This window comes from Gopherus evgoodei, chromosome 9, assembly GCF_007399415.2.
Source record: "Gopherus evgoodei ecotype Sinaloan lineage chromosome 9, rGopEvg1_v1.p, whole genome shotgun sequence".
In the NCBI taxonomy this organism is placed as follows: Eukaryota; Metazoa; Chordata; order Testudines; family Testudinidae; genus Gopherus; species Gopherus evgoodei.
This window is the reverse complement of record NC_044330.1, coordinates 107,354,272-107,371,677: the sequence shown is the minus strand read 5'-3', so window position 1 is coordinate 107,371,677 and position 17,406 is coordinate 107,354,272. Positions and strand designations below refer to the sequence as shown.

Here is a 17,406-nt window from a genome sequence, read left to right as displayed (position 1 = left end):
CAACTCTTTTGATAATCAAACTATTTACATAGATGCTAAAATATGGATTTAGGAGTCTAAGTTTAGGCTCTCACTTCTGAAAAAATGCTTGGCCTTATCTTTGTGACCCATTAAAGGGTAAATGTTAACAAAGAGACACAAGGCTACCAGATATCATGTGCTGATGGTAAAGGTTCCCAGCCGATCAGAGCTGCGGAGCCAGTGCTCGGGTTGGGGGCAGTGTGCAGAGCTGCTTAGCTGTGCCTCTGCCTAGAAGCATCAGGGACAGGTTGTTACTTGCAGGGAGCTGCCCGAGATGAGCCCCCCCCCGAATCCGGCAACCCAAATTCCCTCTCGCGTCCTAACCCCCTGCCCCGAGCCCCTTCCTGCATCCAAACTCCCTCCCTGAACCTGCCCCCCGCACCCCTCTCCTGTTCCCCAACACCCAGCCCTACAGCTCCTCCCCTACCCAGACTTCCTCCCTCGTAGTTAACCGGTATTTTTCACTTACTGGCACCCCAACCCCCCAACATGCTGGATAAAAAAGCATTCACTGTGTATGAGTTGGGAGTCTTACCAAGAGTGCGTTAGCTTGTGGTGGCTCTTGAGTTCATATACTGAGCTTGTGATTACCACCTTTTCCAGTAATCTGAGCATCTTTTTAAAGTACTTTTGGCTCTGGTAGAGCGTAAAGATATTTCAGCTGCAGTTGGGCAGTGGGTCAGCATGACCTAGTGATTGTTGTGATATTATCATTGTGGTGTACTGGAAACGTGTGCCATCAGTCAGCAATACATGCCATAGTGTGAGGATGTGTGTTGCTGGGGCAGCCTGCAGGCTTTCTCCTGGGGCTGTGATCACCTTTAATGCCTGCATATGTTGTAGCTGAATTTAGGATTAATAAGAATCTTATACAAAATTAAGGCCTTCATTTCTGTTCCTTCTGGAGTCCTAAGAATCTTTCTCTTTAATCTGCCCCGATTTTTAGGTCCAATTGTTTTCTTTTCTTTTGTTACCCAACAGCTTTGGTCTTTTCTTTTAAACTGTTTGTTGCAGGTTTACTGAACTGTTTAGTGAATGAAAGATTGAGTTGCTGATGATCTTGGACAACTACTGCTCGCCTCCCACAGCTGTTCAAATCAATATGGCCAGGGAGAAGAAGACACCTAATGCCTCAAGACCAGAGATATCCTCCGGCTGCAAGAATATTTCCAGTCAGCATCAGCTAGGAAGGTGGGATCAGTGGGAAGGACACTAGCTGGCTATGTCCAGGTGTATTTTTGTCTTGCTCATTGTCATGGTATCTGAGCGTAGTACGCTACTCACAACGTTCTTTTAGTGAACAATGCCCACGTGATTCCTTCCCACAACATCTTCCATGTTCGCTGCTTTGGTCCCAGGATATCAGAGAGACGAGGAAGGAGAGGGAATATCTTATTGGACCAACTTCTGCTGGTTAGAGAGACAAGCTTTTAAGCTTACCCAGAGCTGCTCTTTAGGTCTCGGAAAGGTGACACTTGGGGTACTTTTCCCAGACCTGAGGAAGAGCTGTGTGTGGCTGAAAGCTAGTCTCTCTCACCAACAGAAGTTGATCCAATAAAAGATATTCCATTACCCCTCTTGTCTCTCTTGCAGTGAGGTATGACAGCATTTCTAACCTCACATGTGACCCCTGATTGGTGGGCTGGTCTGTATCAGAGCAGCTGAGACACTGTAGTAACGTCTTCCTTATTCTTTAGGTGCAATATACTAATTTAATTCAAGAAATGCAGAGAGTCCAGGGGAAAGGTGAGGGATTGCAGGTTGTTCTTTCTTTTGTTGCTCTTACTGAATTCAATAGATTAATACACATTTATGGGTTTCTTTATAGATTTGATGAGTTACATAAGGAAAAAATTGTTAACTAGAAATGGATCTGATTAGAAAATACTATTCTTGGTACCTCTCTGATCTACCAAGAGAGAGATCCCACTGTATTTGGGTATCAGTGAAGAATTGCAGCACGGTATTTTAGGTAATTGGAACAGCTGCAGGTCAGATGATTGCACAAAGTACTTGACTGTTGTCAGTCCTAGGTGCTGAATGCTGTAATTTTCCATCAATAAATAGTTTTGTACTTTGGCAGTTAACAATCCTCTGGCTCTATCTGTCATGGGCAAAACAAGCAGCCAATACTGAATATTTTCAGGTGGTTAATGCCAATCCGCATTTTTACCATTGCTGTGTGGAGTCAGCTGGCCCCTGTCAAGCTGCCAGCAGTGACTCAAGAGCCTGAGTATCAGTGTCAGGGCACAAATCCCCAAATGGTTGTGAGTTCACCAATCAGTTATCGAGTGTAAACTACTCAGGCACTATAACGGCCTATACGTGACGAGACAGACACTCTCCTTGGGTGTTCCAATGTATCTTGCCACCCAGGTGAGCATACCTTTGTGATAGATGCCCCCTCACACCAAGAATTACAGCAATATTCAGCGGCAAAGAGTTCTGGGGCACCTTATAGACTAACAAACGTATTGAAGCATGAGCTTTCGTGGGTGAATACCCACTTTGTCGGATGCATGCCATGAAAGCTTATGCTCCAATACATTTGATAGTCTATAAGGTGCCACAAGACTCTTTGCAGCTTTTACAGATCCAGACTAACACGCCTACCCCTTTGATACTTAGCAATATTCAGGTTACTCCGAGTCCTGAAGGACTGGTCAGTTACTCAGCTCAGTTGTGCCTTAGATCTTATACCAAAGACAATGCTTGTAGCCAGTCCTCTAATAAACAATATACAGATTTATTAAATAGGAAAAGGAAACAAAAGTTATTTACAAGATTAATGTGCGTAAACCTATAACCACAAATGAGTTACAATGTTAAGTTTCAAAAAGTAATAGACACTTCTGTAACAAGAAAGCTCTACCCATCCTTTAGGACTAGCCCATGCTAAGGACTGGGGATCTCTTGCTTATGCCTAATAAATCTAGCCCCCAGAGTCCAAACAGCAGGAAGATACATTTCCTTCTTGTAAGGGGTTTCTGTCCCCCTGCTCCCTTGTGCTCTGAGCTGCAAACTCAGGTGTTGGGAGGAAACTACTTGCGTGACTCATTCTCTTGGGGAGAGGGCAGAACAACAAATGCCTTTTGTCCTCTTTATCGTCCCACAATAGACCATCTGGTCTTGTCCTGTTGGGCAGGATGTAGCACTTTCTGTTGGAGACCAGCGCTTCATACAACTTAACGTCTCTCTCCTGTCTGGCGATTACAGAGTCACAGTGGCTCACAATGCAGCTGCTCCAATGTTCCCGTACAGTATGGGATACAGCTGTTATAACTGAGATAAATGCAGGTGGCCACCCACAATCATTCCATAAAGCCTAAGCACTAAACACGTTCTTGTAGTTATGATGCCTGTTTAACAACACTGACACACAGGTGAGCCAGACTCATTCCAGCTAGTTAGCGTTCAGTTGAGACACAGGGATCCTGGCATCAGCTAGCACCTGGTCTGCTAGCGTCACAGCCCCGCTCCCAGAGAAATAACCGTGCATAAGGGAAATTTTGAAAAAGTGTGCGTACCCCCTGACCATGCAACATAGGGACAACATTTTGCATAATACAAAAGAACACCATGCACTTGACGGCAGAGCTGGCGTTAGGCATAGGCAGGCTAAGCAATGGCTTAGGGCTACGGGCAGGTCAAGTGGGCCCCTTGTTCACTTTTTATTACGTATTGTTTGTGTAGGGGAGGGAAGTATTCCGGCATAGGGCCCCCAGTGGGCTAGTGCCACCTCTGCTCGATGGGAGAGGGGACGAGATTTCCTAACTCAATTGGTTGTTTTTGATGCCTTCATTTTGGGTGCCCAGCTTCAGACAGTTCTAAGGGGCCTGATTCTCAGAAGGTGGGTGCTTCATGCTTTCTGAAAATCACGGCCCTTGTAAGGTATCTCGTTCAGAGAACTTACCAGAGCTAGTCACTTTTACTTTTAAAGACCCAGGCCAAGACAGCTGAAGCTTTCTGACAGATCAGCCAGGAATGGTGAAAGGGGGCTCCACTGACAGGCTTGGGGTAACACAGCTAGGGACAAACTTGGGTCATTGCTGGCTCTGCGTGGATTCTCCTCTCTTTGGCATGCTCTGCTTTGCAGGTTACCTTTCACTTATTTCCTGTGGCTTGTTTCTCTTTCCCCTTGGTTTTGCGTTGTCTGAATTTTCTTGTATCCTAAAGCTGTGAAAAATGTAAAATACTTAGACACAGTGGATACGGCTTTGTATTATACTTGCTGGCCTCAATTTATGTGACTTCATTGTGACAGCCTTCTGATCCTTCATGCAGCAAAACCACTCAATCCACAACAAAGTTCGCATAAGCTTTTATTTTTTAAGTTATTGTAAAGGACATTTCCTGGGCTCCTGTTCCTGCCTGCTGCATGGCGGTTGATGTATTGCGCTGACAAGGTGCCATCTATCTCGCAGCATCTTGCTGCAGTACATCTTCTGAGAGGCTGCCAGATACCACAGTGGCCCTGCAAAAGTGACCTTCTCACCTCGATTGTCCTTTGAAAGGAGACTAGTGCGTCTAGGGGAGAAGTAGGACAGAAGATGCAAGGAGTCTAGGAAGCCCCCAGTTGTAAACACTTCCCTTCCGGTATAAGGTGATGCTGCCCAGAAGTGACTCCGCTGTCAGGACCAGCTCTGTGGGTATTTTGTGAAGAAGCGATGTCGCTGGTGTTTGGGGGAGTGCGAGGCTGGGCAGGGTTGGTTTTGAGTGAACCAAACCAGTGAAGCTCCCCTGTTATCTGTGACCCTATGCCACCAGGTCCCTGCAGCTGAGCTCTTCAGGGAGGGGGCCCAGCTGCCTGCTACCTCTGGAGAGCTCCCCCCAGGCAGAACATTTGGGGTATGAAATCCAGGAGCCTGCAGGATACTGGGCTCCATCCATTCCCAGTTCCAGCGAGTGCGGTAGCAGGGAGAGTTGGGCTTCTCACCGACTATCACACGATCGTCGCAGTCATCCCTACTCCAGAGATGTGTAACAGATTGAGGAGTTTCTACCTTTAACTGAAACGTGGGACTTCAGTGGAAATATGCTCCCCTGCCTTGCGGTGAGGTACTGTGGAGGTTTTGAACAGAGAAGCCGATGCAGACTTTTCAAATCCCTTACAGCCGAGACCTCTCGTCTGCCATCGCGAAAGGGCCAACAAATGCGAACCGGGTCAGTAGGGGCTGGGGGTGCACGAACTTCCATGAGTACTTGGTGTGGTAGTGGTCCTGGCTCAGTGCCCTGGTCCACACAGGAAGGAACGTGGGTGGTTTAATGGAATGAGAAGAGTTGTGTTTGGGGAGGTCTCAGATGAGCACGGAGCAGCTGCACGGTTGTGCCAAGTTCTCACGCTGGCTTTCAGGGGAGGGTTCCGGCCCTTCTCTCTCACACTAGCCCCTTCTTCTCTTTGCATGGGGGAAAGGGAATGGGCTGTTAGTATTGTAACACTCGATATTGTTTTTAAACATTAATGCTTAGCACTGATGCAGCTCTTTGTATTTTCAAAGTGAAGAGCTGACATTTTCCTTGCCCCATTATGTCTACAGACCCCAAAGCACCATAGTCACAGACCATATGCAGTAGTGACAGTTTATATTGGGAATGATCTCACTGTGATTAAACACTGCTGCTGTCACAACATGGGAAAATGTCCCCTTTTCCATTCTGGAGAGTGCTTGTCCCAAGCAGTGTTTCTGCACTATTCCAGGGTTATGCTGACCCCCTGTTGCTGATCTGTTCCCTTTCTGAAAACAGAACTGGGATGCTTATTTCCATGTCCCTTTTCCAAATTCCTATTAATCTTATTCTGTTAGACATGGCACATTATCAGCGCGTCTTCAGAACGATAGTCAAGGGTAAAGGCTGGTTAGCAGCTTCCTCCAAAGTCAGTCTAACATTGGCTCCAGGGATTCTTTTGCTGGGTGTGCGGAAGATGCAGCAGAAGGAATAATGCCATTGGCACCCAACAGCAGCTCAAGGCCAGAGTCTGAGCCTGCCACTTGGGCAGTTCCATATGCAGTACGGTCACTGAGTGCCCTGAAAGCATCCAAATGTGTGAAGGGGAGTTTGAGCCAAGCTGGCTGCTGTCCAGAGACCCCCTGGTCATGCTTTCTACTAAGGGTAACGTTGAACTGTTAATAAATGATGTTTTCACAAATCACTTGTTAGACTGTTGCAGTCTAAACTGCTTAAATCATCTGCCACACCTAGGGTCGTTCTCAGAGCCATCTATAGCATGTTACCCGTGTGTGTGATGTGCTCAGACCCTCTGTGTGTAACATGCCATGTGTAATACCCCAATACTATGGAGTGTCATGTCTGAGGATACACAGCACCCTTCACTTAGTATGTAAAAGCCAGTGAGCTTGTCAGAGTGATGTACGTAGTTTATTTAAATGTACTGAACTCTGGACAGCAGCCATTAGTGTGTCTTTGCATGGTCCTTGGTAGCAATTGTCTTCCCCGTTCCTAGGACGATGTTTAACTTTTATTGATTTCTGCTCACTAATATTCATTATAATAAAATGTTTGTGTACTGTATGTTTACCATGTTGTTCCTAATGTAACATATAGCCACATAGCCAGGTGTCTTTTGTGCACCCGAAAAGGTGAAGTCCTAGCAGAGAGCTGTCTAGCAGAGAGCTTTGCTGCCCCCGGATAATTCTTACCCAGACATTTCTGGCCAGTTTGCAGACCAGAGGACTGTGCCTTGGTGCTCACTTTGGATTTGCCTGACAACGCAGTTGTAACAGTAGCCAGGCTAGAAATCACAGGCATTATTACTGTTGGTGGAGAAGGGTGTGAACTGATCACTTGCTGGGATGAGGAAGGAAATTCTCCCCAAAGGCGTGAGGTTAGGTGGTAGCTACATCACAAGAGCTTTCACCATGCTGTGTATGGGCCATTGTTGAATTATATGGACCCAAGCAAGGGTAGGCAACAGGCATAGTCCTCTGCTTTGAGCAGAAGCACGTGGAGTTCCCTTGCTATCCGGCTCAGGATGAAGGGTCAGGGTTTGTGTTTCTCTGAGGAGGCCGGGGTGTTGGTGCCCTGCTCTTCAGATGAATGGGAGGGCTTGATTACACACTCTTCTCTTTGACCTTGCAAATCAGAGTAACCTGTTTTCCCAGCAGTGGGATCAGTGGCCAGCAGTGTTTTGCCCCTTGCCATCCCATTTTCACTATTGGTAACCTTGTGCTTGTGTGTGTGAGACTAGTGCTGAAAAACATTTATCCTATGAATTAGCTCTAGTGCGGCAGAATGGGTTGCGGGAAAAACCATCATCCAGGTGTCGTCCAGCTGCATTGATTGGGATGGGGCTTTTAGAGTAATGAATTTCCAGGTGAAGACATTAAAAATCCTGTTTATAATCAACCAGATTTCGTGTTTCACGTTCAGCTATCACGCTATTAACACTAGAACACTGCAGCCTGGCACAAGATTTTTTTTTATTAATGGAAGTGAACTTTTCTGCTTGGTCATTCAGTGATGTTTATGGAGCAAACACATTTTTTACGTACCTGATGAACACAAAGCCGTGGTTGTCCAGTATCCTCTGTCCTGCCTGCTTGCGTATACCTGCATGATGCAAAGGCAGTTTCTTTGTGGTTCATGTTACATCATTCCAGCAACACTCTCCGGTCCTCTTTCCAGAGAAGAAAATTAACCTGTTTTCTTAACGAAGAAATAAAAATGAGCAAGAAACCCTAGAACAGCTGCATTGCAGACACATCTCTATGCCAAAGAGTAAAAATGGTCAAAAACAGCTCAGAGAACCAGCCACGCTGGGAGTAAACACAGCTTCTGAGTATCGGGCTAGATGGGGAGAGAGCTGCGGGCCAGCGAAGAAAAAAATCACTCTCTCAGACTAAGCCTTTGATGGGCTCTTCTGGACACAGCGCAAATGGTAGCCATATGGCTTCCCCTCCCTCTCTCCCCATAGAAAGGCAGTGCAGGGTCCACTGCCACCCCTTCTTTCTGGGCAGACCGGCTTGGGCTGGCCAGAAAACAAGAATTCCATTTAGTGAAAAATTGTAAGGTTTCAACATTTTTCATTCTGCATCTGAATGAATCTGAGCACTTTCAAAATTACAGCTCCTCTGCCCCAGAAGAGCCGATATCCCGCTAGTTAGAGCAGTCATCTGGGATGTGGGAGACCCAGGTTTAAGTCTGCCTGGCTCAAAGCAGGGACATTAGCCTGGGTCTCCAACATGCCAGGCGAGTGCCCAAGCCCTGGACTAGAGAGTCAGTCTGTCTTCCTCCTGCTGGAGCCCTTCAACTTTGTATCAATAATTACATTGTCACTAGATGCTGAAAGCTTGTGCTGCTGTATTGGTGTAGCAGTGAGGCCAAGTAAGATGTAATCGGTGTCGTCTCCCTTATACAGCCAATGAAATTGTTGCATGCAAATTAGCTATAGTGTAAGGGTGGAAACTGGTTGAATTACCTCTGGGATCCTACGGGTCTAGGCTGGAGGATGGAAAAGATCCCAGAGGTCAGGAAAAGGGCAAACTAGCACCTAGCTATACAAAGGGGAATAAGGACAAACCAGGGAATTATAGGCTAGGTAGCTTCATTTAGGTACCCGGCAAGATAATTGAGCAAACAGTCAGTTTGTACGCACCTGGAAGAAGATAAGGTGATAAGTAACAGTCAGCATGGATTTGTCAAGAACAAATCATATCAAACCAACCTAATATCTATCTTTGATCTGTCTTTGATAGGGTGACAAAACTTGTGGATAGAAGGAAGCAGTAGATGTGATGTATCTCAAATTTAGTAAGGCTTTTGATACTGTCTCTCATGAACTTCTCAAACAAACTAGGTAAATATAGCCTAGACCCTGCAAACCATAGTCAGAGAGCCGTTATCAATGATTCACAGTCAAGCTGGAAGGGCATATCGAGTGGAGTCCTGTGGGGATCAGTTCTGGGTCCAGTTCTATTCAATATCTTCATAAATTATTTGGATAATGGCATAGAGAGTACACTTAAATGTTGTGGACGATATCAAAGTGGGAGGGTTACAACTGGTTTGTAGGACAGGATTAAAAGTTAAAATGATCTTGACAAATTCAATAAGGCAAATGCAAAGTACTTTCTTAGGAAGGAACAGACAGTTGCACACATATAAAATGGGAAATGACTGCCTAGGAAGGAGTTCTGCTGAAAGGCATCTCATGGACTCATAGACTCTAGGACTGGAAGGGACCTCGAGAGGTCATCAAGTCCAGTCCCCTGCCCTCATGGCAGGACCAAATACTGTCTAGACCATCCCTAATAGACATTTATCTAACCTACTCTTAAATATCTCCAGAGACGGAGATTCCACAACTTCCCTAAGCAATCTATTCCAGTGTTTAACTACCCTGACAGTTAGGAACCTTTTCCTAATGTCCAACCTAAATCTCCCTTGCTGCAGTTTAAGCCCATTGCTTCTTGCTCTATCATTGGAGGCTAAGGTGAACAAGTTTTCTCCCTCCTCCTGATGACACCCTTTTAGATACCTGAAAACTGCTATCATGTCCCCTCTCAGTCTTCTCTTTTCCAAACTAAACAAACCCAATTGTTTCAGCCTTCCTTCATAGGTTATGTTCTCAAGACCTTTAATCATTCTCGTTGCTCTTCTCTGGACCCTCTCCAATTTCTCCACACCTTTCTTGAAATGCAGTGCCCAGAACTGGACACAATACTCCAGCTGAGGTCTAACCAGTGCAGAGTAAAGCGGAAGAATGACTTCTCATTTCTTGTTTACAACACACCTGTTAATGCATCCCAGAATCACGTTTGCTTTTTTTGCAACAGTATCACACTGTTGACTCATATTAAGCTTGTGGTCTACTGTGACCCCTAGATCTCTTTCTGCCATACTCCTTCCTAGACAGTCTCTTCCCATTCTGTATGTGCGAAACTGATTGTTCTTTCCTAAGTGGAGCACTTTGCATTTATCTTTATTGAACTTCATCCTGTTTACCTCAGACCATTTCTCCAATTTGTCCAGATCATTTTGAATTTTGACCCTGTCCTCCAAAGCAGTTGCAATCCCTCCCAGTTTGGTATCGTCCGCAAACTTAATAAGCGTACTTTCTATGCCAACATCTAAATCGTTGATGAAGATATTGAACAGAGCCGGTCCCAAAACAGACCCCTGCGGAACCCCACTTGTTATACCTTTCCAGCAGGATTGGGAGCCATTAACAACTACTCTCTGAGTACGGTTATCCAGCCAGTTATGCACCCACCTTATAGTAGCCCCATCTAAATTGTACTTTCCTAGTTTATCTATAAGAATATCATGCGAGACCGTATCAAGTGCCTTACTAAAGTCTAGGTATATCACATCCACCGCTTCTCCCTTATCCACAAGGCTCGTTATCCTATCAAAGAACGCTATCAGATTAGTTTGACACGATTTGTTCTTTACAAATCCATGCTGGCTATTCCCTATCACCTTACCACCTTCCAAGTGTTTGCAGATGATTTCTTTAATTACTTGCTCCATTATCTTCCCTGGCACAGAAGTTAAACTAACTGGTCTGTAGTTTCCTGAGTTGCTTTTATTTCCCTTTTTATAGATGGGCACTATATTTGTCCTTTTCCAGTCTTCTGGAATCTCCCCCGTCTCTCATGATTTCCCAAAGATAATAGCTAGAGGCTCAGATACCTCCTCTATTAACTCCTTGAGTATTCTAGGATGCATTTCAACAGGCCCTGGTGACTTGCAGGCATCTAACTTTTCTAAGTGATTTTTTACTTGCTCTTTTTTTATTTTATCTTCTAAACCTACCCTCTTCCCGTAAGCATTCACTATATTAGACATTCCTTCAGACTTCTCAGTGAAGACCGAAACAAAGAAGTCATTAAGCATCTCTGCCATTTCCAAGTCTCCCGTTACTGTTTCCCCCTCCACACTGAGCAGTGGGCCTACCCTGTCCTTGGTCTTCCTCTTGCTTCTAATGTATTGATAAAAAGTCTTCTTGTTTCCCTTTATTCCCATAGCTAGTTTGAGCTCATTTTGTGCCTTTGCCTTTCTAATCTTGCCTCTGCATTCCTGTGTTATTTGCCTATATTCGTCCTTTGTCATCTGACCTAGTTTCCATTTTTTTATGACGCCTTTTTATTTTGTAGGTCACGCAAGATCTCGTGGTTAAGCCAAGGTGGTCTTTTGCCACATTTTCTATCTTTCCTAACCATCAGAATAGCTTGCTTTTGGGGCCTTAATAGTGTCCCTTTGAAAAACTGCCAACTCTCCTCAGTTGTTTTTCCCCTCAGTCTTAATTCCCATGGGACCTTACCTATCAGCTCTCTGAGCTAACCAAAATCCGCCTTCCTGAAATCCATTCTCTATTTTGCTGTACTCCCTTCTACCCTTCCTTAGAATTGCAAACTCTGTGATTTCATGATAACTTTCACCCAAGCTTCCTTCTACTTTCAAATTCTCAACGAGTTCCTCCCTATTTTTTAAAATCAAGTCTAGAACAGCTCCCCCCCAGTAGCTTTTTCAACTTTCTGAAATAAAAAGTTGTCTGCAATGCAGTCCAGGAACTTATCTGATGGATCTCAACTAAATATGACAGCGTAACACTGTTGCAAACAACCCAAACATCATTCTGGGATGTATTAGCAGGGGTGTTGTAAACAAGACACGAGAATTCTCTCAGTTTTCTCAGCACTGATAAGGTCTTTGCTGGAGTACTGTGTCCAGTTCTGGGCACCACACCTGGGGAAAGATGTGGATAAACTGGAGAAAGTCCAGAGGAGAGCAATCAAAATGATTGAAGGCCTAGAAAACATGGCTGATGAAAGACTGAAAACATTGGGTTTCTTTAGTCTGGGAACTGAAGAGAAGAGAAAACTGATAAGGGGACATAAGTCTTCAAGTGCATACAATATTGTTATATAAAGTAGAGTGATAAATTGTTCTTAACAACTGAGGATTGGACAAGAAGCATTGGGCTTAAATAGCAGCAAGGGAGGTTTAGGTGGACATTTGGAAAAATTTCCTATTTTTGTGAGATATACAAAAGCCCAGTCTTTTTGAGGATCTTGTTAAATTCTTGGCTTCAATGGCATCCTGTGGCAATGAGTTCCTCAGTTTGTTTACGCATTGTGTGGAAAAATTTTTTCCTTCTATCAGCTTTGAATTTCCCATGTTTTAGTTTCATTGCACATCCCCTTGTTCTTGTGTTATGGGATGGGCAGAACAGAAGCTCCTGATTAGGGTGACCCGATTTTATAGGGACAGTCCCGATTTTTGGGTCTTTTCCTTATATAGGCTCCTGTTACTCCCTATCCCCTGTCCTGATTTTTCACATTTGCCGTCTGGTTACCGTACTCCTGATCTAAACACAGTTTGAAATTGGCCCAGGTGATTTGAGAACCACCAAAGTAGGGAAAACCACTACAGAAAAGCAGAGTTGTGTGACCGGTCCACACACAGACTAATCATTCCTCCATCAGTTTTTCTGGAGTGTGGTTTGAGAGTTTTCTTTTGTTCATTCTGTAGCAATTTAAATATTGACCAGACTCTCTGATTTTCTAATTATTTTAATTAACAGAAGCCAAAACTGTTGCTGACAGCGAGTTATGGAAACATCTTCCAACATCCGATGTCTGATTCTCCTCTCTCTGACCCAGATATGAATCTGGAGCAACTCCCCTTGAGTCTGTGGAGTCACACCGGTGTAAAATTGATAAGAGAGGAGAACTGGGGGTGATTATTGCTTGTTTTTTGCTTTTCGTGGTTTGTCTTCTACTCTGCTTGAGTGAACAGAGACACATTCTCTGTGCTCTCCAGCAACAAAAGCTGCAGGCCTCTCTCCACTAGCTTTCCCTGCCATTCTTTGAAATGCTTACCCATTGCTCAGCTGTCAGTCTAGCATGAAAAAGTAACAAGAAGTAAGATGACACAGGAGGGCAAAATGCAGATGCTGTTATGTTGCTGTGTGATCCCCTGAGTCAAAACCTTTACTGACTTTTACAGAGGAAGCATTTTAAAAATGTCCCATTTAAAAAAAAATGTGCCCATGTTTCCTCTCCTTTCTGTGAGTTTAATTGGCTAAATAATCACAATCCACACAAACCTCCACCTTTCTCTCTGTCACCCCTGTGTGTAGGGACACAAAGATCACAAAGAATCACAATAGCAAAGTAAACAAATATGATAAATTGACTGTGCAAATGGATGAATCTCTGCATCATTTTAACCTTCTAACATGCATAAATGATGTTGATAACAATTAATTATTTTTGGAATGTTAAAAATGTATTAGTGCCTCTTAAAATTTTCCAGAGTCTCTTATTTTTAGGACAGTTCAGAAATTATATCCAAGTTCAGGTAAATACTTTTATATTTGTATAGTACTTTGAAAAAGACCTATATTAACAGTCTTATGGATGGTAAAAAGCTGAATCAGAAATAGCTGAAGTTATCAAATTAATGATTACATTAAATATATTCAATCAATATGTGAAATCTGAACTGGCACGTTCTTCTAGAAATGGATTTATTAGGTGATGCAGTCTTGCTAAAGGTGTCCTTCAGTGAATCATGTTCTTTTCACATTTACATCTTGGTAATATTTCTCCTTAGTTTATTTTAAGGTAGTAAATGTAAGGATTTATTAAACATCCAAACATACTCCAATTTCTGTACAAGGTATTTTATCATAGAATATCAGGGTTGGACATAATACTGGATAATATTTTAATTGGTGAACTGTCCGGGTGCCTGGTGCGTGCATGGGTAACAACACAGGCAGGCTCATAAAAATGAAACTTGTGAATGATGTCTGCAAGTAATGACGGTGCTTATACCTGTCACTGGTCCACAGGCCCCGAAGCCATTCCTGGAACCCTTCGAGGAGGGACCCCGCCACCCGGGCTCCCCAGACTTGGGCTCATGCTAGCGCTGTATCCGTAGCTCTGAGGTGGGGTTCAGGGTCTCAAGTCGATCCCCCGCTCTAGGTATCAGAGCCCAAACTCCAGCCCGAGCACAAGCCCCGCTAGCCTGAGGCTGTTGGCCTGGATTGGGAGGCTCCGTCCCAGCCATAGGCTCCAAAGCACTGTGCGACCACACCCTTTCTGTGCTAGTGTGCCCCTCTGAGAGCCTCCAGCTAGCAACCAGCCATGGGCAGAGCCAAGGACCAGCGTGAATGAGGTGGCGCAGTATTTCAGACCCACAGTTCTCACAGTGCCCATTCCCCCTGCCATTGGAGGCCAGGATCAGGCTCACAACGTCTGCAAAGAAACTAACAGGATGAGGAACTTTTGTGGGAATAGCTGGAAAATCTAATGTTCCCAAGGAGGAAAATGCACTGGACTAAATGCTTACAACGGTCAATGGGAATGAGCTGTGCAGTGAGGACGAGAGAGACAGTCCTGGGAGGAATATTATTTTGTGACACATCTTAAAATAGTGATACACAATATTTTATTTTATCAAATAGTTTTCCAAATCATTTTGCATATTGAGATCTGGGTTTTGGAAATCAAAAAAATGTCAAAAATGATTGTGATCAAAATTTTGATTAAAAGTATTACAGAGAATGAATGTTGATAACATCAGCAATTATTGTTCACAATTTCATTTCCATGTGCAGGCAATATTTAGACATTTCCCCACACACCCATTTGTGCAGGAATGTGAACTGGCTGTATTTGGTGTAGCCTTTTGAAAGCCCTTTTAAAAGATGTCCTGGGTCTTGGCTTCTCGTTGGCTCTTCCACTCCATATTTCTGTGCCCATCTCGTCTCCTGTTTGTCTTGTCTGTCTTAGTGCTTCAGTAGTTCCATTTACTCACGTTCCTCTAATGCCCATATCTTAATTTCATTCCCTGTCTAATTTAACCCATATCTGCTTCCACGCGAATTATGGCCAGATTCTGATTCTCTTACTCACAGAGTAGTACCTTACTCTGGAAGAGTACAGCTCCTTGAGAAAAATATTACTCAGATTCTGATACCCTTAGTTTTTTCTTTATAGATGAGTCAGGGGGCAACATCTCTTGCTTCAAACACCATTGTCAGCTGTATTGTTTGTTTTCTGTTGTAAATTCACAATGTCCCATCACTTTCACCCTGCTGATTAAATTGACTAGCTGCTGTTACTAAGTGACCAGACCTGCAGTTTTCTGTAATGCTGCAGCAATGTCGGCAGTTTCTCACCTTAAGCTCCATTACAGACTATTAAGATAAAAATTACCTTTTGAAAGCATTGCCCTCTGGGTCGAGCCTCATATCACCATTCCCTTGTACAACAGAGAGAGTAAAACCTGTCTGAGTGAACTGATGGTTTTGGAAAGTTTTTGCTTTATATCTTTTAAAAATCGAGGGTTTTTCAAACATTTCACACAGTTTTTCTCTAGCTGTGCAGAAACTATATCGTGTCTCTGACACGGTTTCCCACAGTCTGGCCTCGCGCCGCGGCCACAGGGAGGATGTTCCCAGCCCTGCAGGTGTGGAGGGTTTGGAAAGGTTTTCTTTTTGACCTTCTCTCTTTGCTTTGAATTTGGTTCCATGTTTGAGTTTTTTTGAGAGCTTGTAGATCAGATCGCTGATACAACTTAGTAGAATGAGGAATACTAAGGGCTGGGCTGCAGTGGAGGGGTACATCAGCATCTCTCTGTCTCTCCGGTGTGTGAAAAATGGACACCCCTCAGAGATGTCACTGAGCTGAGCTGTGTAGACAGTGCTTCGGGAGGGGGATTAATTACAGCGTTGGGACAGCCCCTCCCGTCACTATGGTGGGCGTCTGCTGAAGTGCTACAGCAGCGCCACTGCAGCTCTTTCAGTGTAGACGTACCTGAACTGCACTATCTGTACAGTCAGAGCTGCATTCTAAATACAGGGAGGAGGTTTTGAGAATAGTGAGTGCAGTCAGCATGCTTGGGACTGTATTCATAGTGGGGAGGACCATCTTGTGGTTGAAGCCCTGGACTGAGACTCAGGAGATCGTGATTTAGTTCCTAGCTCTGCCACAGATTGCCAGGACGACCTTGGGCAAGTTGCTTAATCTCTGTGCCTCAGTATCTTACCTGTAACAGGGGGATGATATTATTTCCTTTGGCTCACCTCTTGCCCCTTTCAAGGGAAAGCTCTGCAAGATGGGTGGCTGCTTACTCTGCGTGTACAGCACAGTGGGGCCATGATCTCCCTTAGGGTACTTAAGCACTACCAAAAAGAACAGAAAGACGTGGCTTTTACCACCAGGAGCTCGTTATGTTCTTCAGACACTGCTCCCAATGATACAACACAATGCGGAGAATGACCCCCAACAAACAGCACTTCCCCACTGGAGCAAGTTACCAGGGGCTGGAGGGATTCTTGGTCACTGGATGTTTTAAAATCCAGATTGGATGTTTTTCTAAGAAGTCTGCACTAGTCCCAGCAGCAATTGCCTTGGGAAGTGCCCTGGCCTGTGGTGTGCCGGAGGTCAGACTAGGAGTGCGCATGGGGCATTTGAGATTGACTGGGAGAAGATGATGGGAGGGCTGCTCTTTGCCCATGGAGTGGCAAGGATGGGCAAACTTCAGAGTCACCCCTGTTTGTGGTGCTGCTTATCCTCCAGGCTGCCGTGGAGCACCGTAACTTTAGTGCCTAGGCCTGGATCCTCCCCCTAGGTTTGTCCAGCCTAGGGTGATCAATAGTGTCTGGATTAACGTCCGCCTGCATGGCACCTTCCTGAGCTGAGCACAGGGTGAAGCTCGACGTGTGTGTGGAGCAGAGCACTCGGAGAGGAGTCATTGACAGCACCCTCTGTGTGGGGTGAGCATCACCAGTGAGCAGCTCCGTTCAGAGGGAGGCAGAGCTGCAGCTGTCCCGGGGGCACAGAGCCTTTCTTAAAGGCGTGCTCTCTGTGTGTATACTGGGCGTGCACAGACACTGCACTGAAAGGACCGTCCTTACGGGGAAGCGCTGAGAAGCTAGGAAATACCAGAAATAAGCCTGCCTAGGCAACCTTAGTTTGGCTGCCTTGTGCATACACATGATGATACAGACTTGAATTGCATGGTCATATGCTATTTTACCCACACAACCCTGCCTCATTGATGCTCACTTTATGAGCAGCTACTCAATATTTTGCTTACTCCTTGTTCAGTGTGTAACCCTGGGCCTTCTTTAATCCTTCTGTCTTTACAGCAGGGGTTGACTAGTGTGCAGTAATTTCCTCATGGCTTTTTCTGGGGCACTCATCAATGTAGTACCTGAGTGCTTCACAAACACCCTCTTTTTACAGATAGGGAGCTGAGACTGAGATTAAGGTCAAAAGTATCCACTAATTTGGGTGCCCCAGGATGCCTGGGATATGTTTTTTCAGAGCACGTTCTATGTTCAAAGCTCAGTTCCTGTTGATTTCAGTTGCACCTGGGAGTGCTCAGCACTTTTGCAGATTAGAA

At 44.8% G+C, this 17,406-nt stretch overlaps 1 long non-coding RNA gene across 1 annotated transcript; it reads left to right on the top strand.

The window, feature by feature from the left end:
• The first annotated feature begins 1,413 nt into the window (after window positions 1-1,413).
• On the top strand, window positions 1,414-15,478 carry LOC115657921. The gene is made up of 3 exons (XR_004002093.1): window positions 1,414-1,489; window positions 9,231-9,238; window positions 15,466-15,478. It is a non-coding gene; the product is annotated as an uncharacterized LOC115657921 (long non-coding RNA).
• Window positions 15,479-17,406: the final 1,928 nt, after the last annotated feature.